Raw genomic sequence first — 12,734 nt, 5'->3', positions numbered from 1 at the left:
TTTTCGCCTTCGTTAAACATGTTTGCGCAGTAGGCCCAACTAACTTATCTAGAGTGGCCAGTATCTCTTGTCTAGCTAGGCTTGTAAGTGGAGGCCACTCTTTCTCTCCTTTAAGGACACCGAGGAGTATGAAACCTTCTACTCAGCAGTTCTATTCGAATATAACGAGCAATTCACTTGTTTTTTTTTTCGCCACAGAAATTTTTATCACAGCGCTTTACATTCAAACAGAGCCGATTGAGGTTTTCATGTAGGTAAGCTGTAGACGACGTCCCGACATTCAAATAATGATATTCCATTGTGTGACTTGTGGAAGTACAGCGTCTAGGGGCAAAACGGGGTCACAGCCAAACAGTGGATAAAACGGTGAGTAACATGCACTGCCATGGCGGGACGAATTGTACGCGAAGGTTACATGGCAGAGCGTCGTCGGGTGGTCGGGAGAAACGTACATAGCTAACATGTCGGTAATGGTGCATCCAGACGAAGGATCGAATGCGTATTTTAGCGGATGCGGACGACTATGCCACGGACCGTCCGGCTGCAAGCGTATCCACAATTCGGACGAGGCCCTAGCAGACGACAGCGCCACAGAGCCGGATTACTCTCGACCGCAGCCTCTGCGCTGACTAGCCGTAGTCTGGTCTGGGAGTTTCTTCCGCGAATTGTGAGAGTATTCGACAAAATGAAGGCCAGCAGAAAGCGAATTTCGGCCGCGATGGCAGTTGTTCTGTCAGAGATTGACGAGGACTTTGATTTGCTTCTATGAAAACGGTGTTGCTGGCGGAAAGACTGGATGCGAAGGAAAGAATTGGGGTTCCAAAATCTGCTCTACGAAGAGCTCCTGAAGACTGACCTCGAACAATACCGGATGCTACTTCGTGTAAGCAGAGAGCAGTTTATGCAACTGCTGTAACGCGTGGGGTCCCTCATACGAAGGGAGAATACCGTTATGCGCCCTTCTATATCGGCGGAAACACGGCTGCAGGTCACATTGCGGTGCCTTGCTTCAGGTAAGTGTCACACGTTTTCAAGTTATTATGGAGAGCGCCGTGGTAAATGTATATCGGTTGAAAACTGAGCTTGGTGCTGATCATGTGGTAGCGTACAAGCTCGATCGCTCCCGAAATATCCAATGCAGATCCAGAGGGTTCGCGTGGAAGGGATATTACGAGTAAAGACAAGTTTTGTATGGCTGTGATGTCCACACCGGCTTTCAGCATAAACATGCATGATATAATATTGATCTGTTTACATATAACTGCACCACTGAGTGCGATGGCTTTTCGCTGATACTGTATTCATTTACGGCTCTGAAACGACCAGATATAAGATGTAATGTTGTACACTGCCTACTTTTTTGTAGTCCGCTCGCGAGCAGTTCACTGAGATTTCTATTTTTTAATTGCAGGAGAGAGTCACTATTCCCTCAGCCGACAGTCCAGGCTCAGTCATTCAAGTGTGAATGACATTATACATGAAACATGTACTGCCATTTACGACGAGCTGGGAAGCAACATTATGACAAGATCCCGCACGGAGGAGGAATGGAAATATGGGATGGAAGGCTTCGATCACAAGCAAACGACATCCCTAAAGAGAGACGTACAAAACAGAAGGGCAGGCCTGCAAGAACTTGTGAAGGTGTCCGGCTCACCTGATGTGCTCCACCTGTGTTCTTTGCAGATCACGCATTTCCGATGGGACAGAATTTAACCAAACCTTTTGGGGGCACAAATCTGACAGAAAATAAGATCTTTTATTACAAGTAAGATGCATATTGCACATGATGCAGCGAATATCAGATGAAAGCTTGAACTGTAACAATGCATTGTCGCATCTACTAACGTCTCCAAGGTTGCTTAGTTCATACTGCGCATGCTACATTCTGCATCGGGATGTGCCAATGTTGGCATAACGCAACTCGACTGTTTCATTTCATTACATGCAAGCTCTTACGATGTACGCAACGTATTATTGTCTAAATTAGTGGCTATTAATATTCAGTGAAGCCTTAATTTCTGCAATCGTTAGCTGGGCTTTCGTTAGGCAGGTGGTGTAGCCTAGTTATAATTCCTCTGCCACGCAATTCATGATCTGGATTAACATTTACTTTTCAGGTTGTCAAGGGCTCGCCGTGTCGTCGAAAACGCTTTTGGAATATTGACGAACCGCTTCCGGTGTATCCAAACAGTCATCAATGCATCCCCAGACATGGTGACTCCCATCGTCGATGCGGCATGTGTGCTGCACAATTTTCTAGGCAACGATGTTATCAGTGCGCTAGACTTAGAAATCGAACCAAACTCTGCTGGGTCACTCCTGTCTGGCCAATATGCGTCGCTTGGTAGAATTGTTGCTGTTGGCGCCGCAGTGCGTGATAAGCTGTGTTCGATCTTTAATGACATGGGCGCGGTGCCATGGCAGCGGCAGATCGCCCACTTGGATGTGAGCATTTACAGAAAACCTTGGAACTGAATACAACAGTCAACACTGAAGTGGAATGAACATTTTATTTTTCCTGTTTTTAATAAACTTCTATGTGTCTTTCCATCACCTGTAGCATTTCCACTTGGCATGACAGCTGCCTTGTTTTGGGTATCGCCCGCATAGTCGAAGTGACAAGCTTCCCTAAGTGTTCATATGCATCGTTAGTGATCGCAGGTTGTGTTGGCTGCATGTGTACGGCTATTTTCTCGAGCACCTTTTGCCGCTGCGACCAGATGTCTTCAAGTGGATTACAATTTCACCATCTTTTTCTGGTCGGTGTTTCACTTAAAGATATACTTGGTGCTGTGGAGAGGTCGGTGTGCGGTTCATTCTCTTTCTCCGTGGTGCAGCCTTCATTATCTAGGACACCATCATCAACTGTGGTAGCCTCATCCACTGAGGCAGCCTCGGCCATTGCGGCTGCGTCTGGTGCCTAATCAGCGTCATGTGACACAGGAGGCTGCAGCAAAGGGGTTCTGACTCAAATAAATTGTAAAAAAAGGAAATTTCTTGTCTGCAGCAAAAACAAAGCCACAACGTTTTACTGCAATTACATTAGCGCTTGGCAGGACCAAATTCGGTCTGGTAACGCGTTATATTGTATGTATCGGAATGCGGCTACAAAAGGTGCAGTACAATATTGAACACAAAATTGAATTACCCTTCTGGGTACAAGATGCATCTTGAAATAAAATGTACTATTTCAAGAGATTAGTAACCGGTTGCCTTTTCAAATATACAATTTCTGGCTCAACCATCTCCTGTACACCTTGGCCCATTACTGAGCGGCATACTTTAACTTTCACTGCATCCTGAAATTTCAATGCATTGAAGAATTTCCATCGGCCTGCGTAGACGTCATTGGCGGGTTGGCCGCCCTTAGTGTGGTCAATTTTTGGCCGTTCCAACCGGTACGTTCTCCTCTTATTGCCAAAGAACCTATTCAGCGCCTCTGCGAGAAATTCGGGTTATCAGTAACACTCACGTAGCAGCATGCATAAGTCACGGATAGCAGTTTGCGAAAAGCCTGATACGAGTGAAGATACCATTCCAGGAGAGCAGGCCTGGTCTCTACCGCGACCCCTACTGCTCCCCTTAAAAAATCAATGATGGTATTTTAAAGGTAGATGGCCGTAAGGCCCGAAGAAGGTACAATCCGGCATGACTAAACACGAGCGCCAAAGGCGCGATAAAGTCTATCCCACGTACCGCTTCCTTGCAAGGAGAATTATGTAACGCCAACGTGGAATCTGTCGCAGTTCTGATCTGATTGAATCCCTTCTTGCAGCCTGGACACCTATATTGTAGCGATAATTTTACCCAAGTTGCCTTATCGTGGTGAAAGCGACCGTCCGCCCACAGGTGAGCGATGCATGAATAGTACGGCCTGTAATTGGCCAAAAACACCGCTGCAAAATAAGGCCCCTGAATTATTTACAATGTCGGTCACGGAAGAGGCAACCTACTGTATCGTGTACTATCGGATCGCTTCTTCCGGCACTGGAATATGTAAAAGCACTTACCGACGCTGTACGGCCCGTAGGTTGGCCAATTCTGCTTCATCTGTTCGACGATCTGTTCCCAGATTGATTGTTTTTTTACGGTGTACGCATAATCTGCACGACTGCGGTCCCACAAAACGGGAAACTCTTCCACGATGTGGACGAAATAAAAGGCAGCGTCATTGCACAAATTTATTGTTCAATAGAAGTAAACGACACCAGGAGCTACACTGTAAACGGAAATGAGCCGAAAAAGGCATTTTAAGGGATGTGACCTCCCTTGAGACTACGTGCCTGAAAACCGTGCTCCCTTAGAGTGGTGTAGAAATGCTCAGCGTCCTCCATTTCTCTCCCTCGCAAAATGCGGATGAAAGAAGGAGACAGAACCTCAATTCTACATCCTTTTTAAGAGGGAGTTTAGAAGATACAGGCCTCCCTTTAGCGTAAACGGAGTTCTGTTTCTTATTTTATGCGTTATTTTCTTTTCTTTTACACATCTGTGAGAAGGAAACGAGAAAGGAGAGATATATTGTCCAAGTGGTTCTTCTTCTTTTTTTTTTTCTTTCTGCAAATTTATACATTTCCGGAGTGCAAGCCAACTTATTTAGGGCGATATAATAGACGCTTTGTTCGTCTCGTCGACCGCAATGTCCTGTCGCGCTGCCAGAACCCCCGGTCGGCATCTGACGAACTGTCTTCGGAAGCGAGACCATGCAAAACTTCGACGGCTTAGGCCGCAGAATGTCCTCGCTTCTGTTCGTCTTCCCATCAACTAAAAGTGAAACGGAAGGCAAAGCTCGCAAAGCGCCACTGTCGTCGGCGCCGGTGACGGCACCTGTTTTGCTCATCGTAGTTCTGCGTGTGTGTCTATATGCGTGCTTACGAGGTAATTTTGGCGGCCATCGGAGAGTGTTTCGTGTAGTGTGGAACCTCACAAGAAAGCTACCTGCCCCACTGCGCAGCACGGCGGTGATCGGCCACCGCGTAGTCATCGCTTTGACGTGATCTGTGTACTACAATACACTTTCGTGGTTCGCGCGGCCGTGCTCGGGTATTCCCTCCTGCGCCACGATATGACAGCGGCTAGTGAAACCTCACCCACAGTCCTCACAAAATCGGACCGCGTACGGTGTCGACTGCTTTTGGCAACGGCGCGTTTCGGATTACCGTTTGCCCAGTTGCCTCATGTTTGACGCGGCCTTTCCAAGCTGCGGTGGTGAGTACGGAGCGGAAGCATTGCGCTATGCGCATAATGCTCACACCTTTTATGTCGCGGTGTTGAGACTTACCGGTCCTCTCAATAAAACTCAAGAAGCCAGTGCCGCACAAAAAAGAGACGTTTCAACTTTTTTCTTTCTCTTTTTCAATTTAATTGTCGTGTTTTACGTGTCAGAACCATTATCTGTTCCTGTGACCTCGTGCTTAATACTAAGCACAACTCCAAGGACGCTTATAACAACCACGGCGGGTCAAAGAGTATTGGAGTTTTCGTCATCAGGTGTGTTTGATAACCACTTCGCCTTAAGTGTCGATATAGGTTGTGACAGCCCACTTGAAAAACACAACAGGAAATTTTAGTCTGTCGCTCTGTTGTCCGTAGTGTGACGTCCTGTAGTTCTTGATCAATATTCAATTAAAAATTGACAGAGACCTCTTTAAGGCTATGTAAATTTGTTTGTAGAAAAAAGAAAAAAGTCTCCCTGCAGGGGATTCGAACTCCGAACTGAGGCATCCCGAGCCCAGCATCTTACCACTACGCCACGCCAAATATGCGCCTTGATGCCTATTTCAGCTATACAAACACTTTGCGTTTATGTTTATATTTGCATTTTTAAGAGTCAACAGGCGCTTTCATTCCACCGCGTCAACTGCCGCATCTCTAGAAAAGTAAAAGTGTTATTACCATCGACAGGTACATTGTGTAGTGCTAGAACATCGATTTTGCTGTAGGATATCCATATTAAATAAGAAATACAGAAATAGACAACGGTGACCGGGGACACTGTTAGGTTGTTACTGCTAATTTCGACAGTTGTCTCTCGCTCTGCACTTTTGAGCGCGCATATAATTCTGTGTTCAATGCAAGATAGCTACATAAACATTCGTGGATGATTGTTCATTCTGACAGCATACTGGCATCTCTCGGCAGCGCTGTACCAGAATAATGAGACCCGAGCGAGACAGCTTTTCACGCAACTTTGTGGAACAACCCAAAACTTCTTTTTCGCTTTGTAAAAGCTTATGCAATATTTCTGGGAAGTTAACTGTGTCAGTGTAACGGCACATGTAAGTCCACAGGCCTGTGTGCCACATCTTACCAAATAACACAAAACGGATACGCAGCCATTCCCGCAGATGATATGATTTTCATCAGCGGCCGATTTTGAGGAGGCCGGTAGGGCATTTATGGTGCTTCGTCGTCACGGCACAATTATAACAATTGGCCACTTCGACTTTAATACCGGTGTCTGTGCTATCAGCATTGCCGGCTTCAGAGAAGCACGATTGAATACCGCGCAAGAGAAAAGTACAGGGTACACCACCGATGCGAAATTGACATACAATTTTAAAGCGTCGCGACTGAAAGCGCTTCTGTCGCGGCGTCAGAAATTATGTCGCTGCGACAGAAAGTGGCACATTTCTAACGCCACGACCGAAAATGTGTAGTCCCGACAGAGAGTTCCTGTTGCGACGTCAGAATCGCTGTTGCGATAGAAAGTTGCTGTTGCGACTTCAGAACTCTTGGTCTTCACGACAGGATGATTCTGTTGGGACATCAGAATTTCTGTCATAATGTCAGAAATGTCTGTCGCAACTACAGAAACATCAGGAACTTCTGTCGTACAACAGAAATTTCCGTAGTTGCAACAGGAACTCCTGTTGTCTTTTTCAACTGGGAGCGATTTGCGTCACAGCAACATTATTTTTAAGGCGGCAAATTACTGTTATGCAGCATGAACAATGCGAACAGCCAGCCTGTTTCTGTGTTAAATGGAGGCGCGCAGTGTGTGCACACAATTACGTTCATTTTGTCAGTTTTGTGAAATAAGCTTCAAACTGCATGCATTTTCACTGGGAAATCTGTACCAGCACTTCCTTGTATCAAGTTGTCTATGCACAAAGGTTTGTGCATTAGAAATCACAGTTTCAGGCAGTTACAGCCTACAATTTCTTTTTTTTTTGTATACAGACACTAACTGTGTTTTCATAGTCATGTATTGCACGTTTGACCAGTGCTGAAAAGGACAAATGGAATAAATTCAAATAGGCCTGCGAATTTGTTTGCTTGGTCAGGCTTTGATGTATTTTAGTAACGTGTTCATGTGCAGATGTCGTGTGAATGCATACTTGGACTTTAGTTACGTTTCACTGCATCAAAAGAGACCACCCAGCCAATCTCAATTTCCTTCCTTGTTTCTTGCCCTTGGTGTCCACATACCTGAATGTATTCTGAGTTTTTGTACCAAGACAACAGCAGGGCATCACACATGCTAGAAACATTAAGACAAAGAACAAGGAATGTGGCACAAATGATCCACAGAGTCACAAAACAAAAAAGAGGCTTCAAAGAAACGGAGGCAGTCAGACTTGTGCGAGCATTAATTATTAGCAGGGTGACCTATAGCCTCCCCTTTCAAAAACTAAATAAGGCTGAAATGTCTAAAGTGAGCTCCATCATCAGGACAGCTAGGGCTCCCAAAAACACATGTGCCAAAAAGCTGAAGGCTCTTGGTATTCACAACACATATGAAGAACATGACATGGCATGTGGTCATGCCTCAGAGAGAACATCTGAATTCTACAAAACAAGGAAAGGCTCTGTTACAAAAGGCAGGATATCCCCTGATAGCGCAGTATGGCTGAGAAAAAAAAGTTTTGCTACCCAGACAAACAAGAGAGGAAATTCTAGTTTCACGAATCCCAAAGAATATGAGCACGGAACACCACCAAAGCAGAAGAAAAGCGCAATCAAAGGCTTTACAAAAGAAATGTGAAAGAAATCCAGACGTATACTACACAGATGCATGTAGAGTGGCAACAGACAAATTCGAAATAGTCGCCTTCAATTGGTCCACAGGGATAACAACTTCCATTCGGAACCCTTTAACCTGCACCGTGGAGGCAGCAGCCATAGCGCTGGCCTTTCGAGATGCAGAAGCAAAAGAAACAATCTGCATTGGCCATGATGGACTCTAAGGCAGCATGCTGTTCGTGCATGACGGGTACCGTCCCATACAAAATTCACAGAATTGCACCAGGTGGTAATTTGGTGCCCGGCGCACTCTGGACTCGAGGAAAATGAGAGGGTGGACCGAACTGCTCGAGCAATAAGCATCCGAGCACTAGTCAGTCCTTTCAAGGAACTCCCATTGACCCCCACGACACTTCGAAAACCAGGAAAAGGAGAGACAAAAATACAGCCGCCCGCACTCCAACCTTATGAAAGAACAGGCCAGGGATTCGCGCTGTGTACAGACTAACACATATTTACACCTACAAATACTCACTAAGGTACACCCTGCATTCTATGAAAGTATGTGTTCTTGGTGCGAGGAGCTGCCAACTCTTGCCCACGTAACATGAACGTATAAACTACAGCCTCCAAATTCCAATTCGCCCCTTATGGCGTAAGTGCCAAGTAACAGGCACTGGGATGTTTGGCTTGCTAGTGAAGATGTAGAGAGCCAGAGAGCTATTCTCGATCAAGCCCAGCAAACCACAGAGATCAGTGGAGCCCTGGACTGAGGGACGCACCGACCGCCCAAACCACTAAGAGAAATAAACTTTATACTACTATTACTTGCCCTTAGTGCTATCAGCCATCAAGTTTACCTACAACTACAAATGAGCCACATGTCACTTGATTCACTCAGATTCCATTTCACTCTTTGTAGGAGGGCATGCATGACTGATTGCGTATGTGCAGCATTTTGTTGCCACAGAGGGGTATGTAATATGGAAACCAACATAAACATTAATACACTCTGTAGTAACTTGTTCTGAATTGAACTTTTAAAAATAAAGAGCAATTTCAATAAATGACAACATGTGTTTTGTTTTTTTAACTGGGTGAGTAGTGTGCTACCGTCTGGGATTTTTTTTATTCCACGTGGTAGAGGTGTGTGGCTGTCACTGTACTGCTTTCAAGCTTCTGCATCAAGTGTTCTTGTGGCACCTGGGACTAATTCTCAAAGCAAATATGCTTCAGGTAATTGTGAATTCTCGTCAAACATGACATGCATATTGCTGTATTTGTCTTGGAAAATTTATTCAGAAAAGCAGCTTTTATAGCTTCAGTAAATTATTCATTGTGGCCAATTCAGGTGACCCTTTCCGAGATTGACCATTAATTTTACAGCAGTGGCTTTCTATCATTCAAGTATTCAGTGTGTATACTGCTTCTTTTCAGATATGTTAACATCATACAAGTCTGCATTCCTAAGAACATAAACAGCCAGAGGCCACATTGCAAAGACAGGGATCTGAGTATCAAGAAAAGAAATCAGTAATAAAGGTAGCAAGAAGTACTCACAAGCAAATGTTTGCTGTCAGAGGGATGCAAGAATAATACAGCCCATCCAGGGGGTGCGCGAAAGCCAGATAATGGCCACAAAAAACAAAGCCTACTCATATGTCACAGCCATTTTAATCAATATTGACATTTAACTCCAGGGTATGCATATTGAAGCCTTGCTAATTATGTAAATTTACTAGCACTACCGTCCAGTACTGCTGTGCTCCTGAATGGTGGCTCACATTTGCAGGCAGCAATAGGTGCAGCGACATCCATCATTCGTGCATCACTCATTTTGGACAATACACACCTTGCTGCAAGGAAAAGTAGCCACAATATAGCTTTCTAACAATTATTGGCAATTAGTTTGAGAAAGGCGTTTCCAACCACACCAGGCTAGACCGGCATTGCTTTGCAGCATGCTCTACACCGGGAACGTAACTCCTTGCCCCCCAACCCAACATGTCTGTTTACCTGGCATAGGACAATGTGCAGACAATGCTCACCCCCCCCACCCCCCAACACATGCACCAATATATTCCTGGCTACCGGCACTGGTCCTTGTTACATAAATAGAAGTACGGATCCTTGGTCTCGATGTTCGCCAATCCGGAACAAGATCAAATTGGCTAGGCAAAATAAAGAAGACACCAATGTCAACCTTCCACCTGATATGAAGGATTGCATCTAAATGTGGAGAAGATTGTACCGAAATAGCCAGTAATGCTGTTTGGTCTGTACTCCAGCCACATATTATTTATCAGGCTCAGTTTTACTGGCCCTCACTGAAGCAGAGGGACCAGATTGAGATCATTATTCAGAACGTGATGAGGGCAATAGCTGCTCTTCCTCTGTTCGCTCAAGAACATGCCCAGGTGAACACCACGGCAGCATTGCTAATTCAATGTGAATGAGCATTTGAATTAAAGAGGTTGCATGTTGCAGTCACTTCTGATTGCTTGGGTGCAAGAACAGACTTAAGGCCATGGCACGGCTATACACTGATGTTCCTTTGGACCAATGTATTTTGTACAGACGCTGCTATTACAAGAGATGGAAGCATAGTATCAGTCAGCCTTAAGTACTTCCCTCTTTATAAAAATAAGGAATCTACAATGGATGTCTGCAACTCTACTTGAGCTTCATACCATACATGACAAGAGTCTGCAGAACGGGGCTGGTACACGGTAAAGTCACACATGACACCAATGAGGCAGCCTCATTTTTATCAAACTTCACCCAAATACAGACACACCAATTCCTTGAGTGCCATTTAGCAGCTGAAGCAAGACAGTAAAGCCACATAGCTTTGTCAGAAGATACACAAGCTTCACAACTACTCACTTTTAATGCTTGCTTACACTAGGTACAGGGACACATCTCTGGCCTTTTCAATGCCATGGCAGATAACAAAGAACACAACAACATCAAGAACATGTATCTACCCGCACCTCTTGTGCCAGGCTCACTTACCGTCTTTCTACCCTGAAAAGTTTGCTCTGATGCGACACATGCTTTTACGCTCAAGTTTGACAGCCATTGCTGCATCAATTTTGCAAGCACTGTCAAGGACGCAGTATTCTTAACTGCAATTTATTATCAGGAAATACGTAATTTTAATAATGTGAGCACAGGCATCTTGACTCACTTATTATGAATGGAAAGAAATGTCACTGCTGCCTGAATGAAAAGAGTAATCTTCTGCAGTTGTAGAGAGTCAGTGTAGCTTCATGCAATACTGTTTCACAGCAAGTTTCTACAAAGTATCATTACAGGCAGGGAATTATAGGCCTAATTGTGCTTTTCACTTGCTCTGAATGTGACCTTAAACAAAGCATCGTGTGTAAAAAGGGCAAATGTTCTTTGATATGAAGCATCTATCAGGGAGTAGCATTTTGCCTTTTGAGACTTTTTAGCATCCATGGGGGAGAGATTAAATTGCCAGTGTATCTCTATAAGGCATGCCTCTAAAGATGCACATGGCGTTTAGGAAGGTAAATTTTTTTGAACCAGGGAGGGACGTACGGAAATAACTTTAATGAGAAAAGGATCTGCAAGGTTTCCAGCCCAGGCTCAGGCCACCCGGGCATTATGTGCGGTGAGGCATAGCCTTTCCACTGCTGCCCGGGCCCACTGGATAGCCCATAGTTGGTCGTGTAGTTCCGAGCTAGTCAGAGCGCTTAGCTATCGCTCCTCGAGAAGGTCCTGTTCTATCTTGTCCTCTAGATATATAGATCTGATCTGTGTGCACTTCCATGAGATCTGTGCATTGTATGCAGGTTCGTGCTTGCAGAGCTTGCAGCTCGCGTCTGGGTATTGTGTTGAATTTACTCTGTCTAAATGTACTGGGTTTCGGAATATTCTGGTTTGCAACCTCCTCCAATCTGTTTCTTGAAACCTGTCGAGTTGTTTGCGGGGTTGTGGGTATGTTTCTCCTCGTTTCGTATAGTGTGTCAGTATGTCGTGGTACGTGACCAGTCTATGCCTGTTGTCTCGTATCGCTACTTCGTTGTCGTTGCCTCCCCGCTGTCCTTCCCCTTTCCCCGGGGGTTGCGGGGTGTTGTGCCGTCACTGTCCGAGACGCGGTGGATTAGTTCTCGCGCGGCTCGGTCGGCCTTCTCATTGAGGTTGGGAGGGCCATTCATGGTTACTTCTCCCATATGTACTGGGATCCATTTGAGGTATTTGGGTCATGTCAGAGAAGCACAAATGTATTGTTCCAAAATGGTACAGTGTTACTCCGCTGCTAGAAAGGTGATTTAGAAGAGCTCTCTAACTCCATTGACTAAATTTTCAGAGGTGATTGCAATGGGTGATTCCCCTGTTACTCTGGTATTGCTAGTCTGGTGCTTACTGTCAGTGACATACACAGCATGCCAGTCTTGGAGCTCAACTTTCAAGAGCCAATTAAGAGGCATGTCATGGGTGATTTAATAAGCTTATTAGGCTTCTTTTTAAACAAACAATTAATTTATTCTTTATTTTTGCTGTCATTTTGATGGCCTGTCTATGCTTTTTGTTTTCAAAGGCCATATTATTTTCATAATTATGGCCTTCAATGTTTAATTGTAATATCCCTTATAATCCACAGTGATTACTTGTAAAAGAGAAATCAATATAGAACAAACAGTAGATGTGGGTAAATGTATGTGCATTGACTTGAACAGTCACCTGCAAAAGTTTAAAGTCAGGTTGCTCAATGGATTGAATAATCTCAGTTGGAAAGC

At 44.8% G+C, this 12,734-nt stretch overlaps 2 long non-coding RNA genes across 2 annotated transcripts in view; both read left to right on the top strand.

Annotated features, from left to right (window-relative positions):
• Positions 1-74: 74 nt before the first annotated feature.
• LOC129385369 (uncharacterized) lies at positions 75-2,556 on the top strand. The gene is made up of 3 exons (XR_008612932.1): positions 75-366; positions 1,412-1,644; positions 2,121-2,556. It is a non-coding gene; the product is annotated as an uncharacterized lncRNA (long non-coding RNA).
• Positions 2,557-3,767: 1,211 nt separating this feature from the next.
• Positions 3,768-12,734, top strand: part of LOC129385622 (uncharacterized) — a 48,912-nt gene continuing 39,945 nt past the window's right edge. The window contains exon 1 of the long non-coding RNA XR_008613094.1: positions 3,768-3,852. This is a non-coding gene — a long non-coding RNA (uncharacterized lncRNA). The remainder of the gene's footprint in view (positions 3,853-12,734) is intronic.

Source organism: Dermacentor andersoni, chromosome 7, assembly GCF_023375885.2.
Source record: "Dermacentor andersoni chromosome 7, qqDerAnde1_hic_scaffold, whole genome shotgun sequence".
NCBI lineage: Eukaryota > Metazoa > Arthropoda > Arachnida > Ixodida > Ixodidae > Dermacentor > Dermacentor andersoni.
The sequence above is the reverse complement of the archived record's forward strand: the minus strand, read 5'-3'. Positions and strand labels throughout refer to the sequence as shown.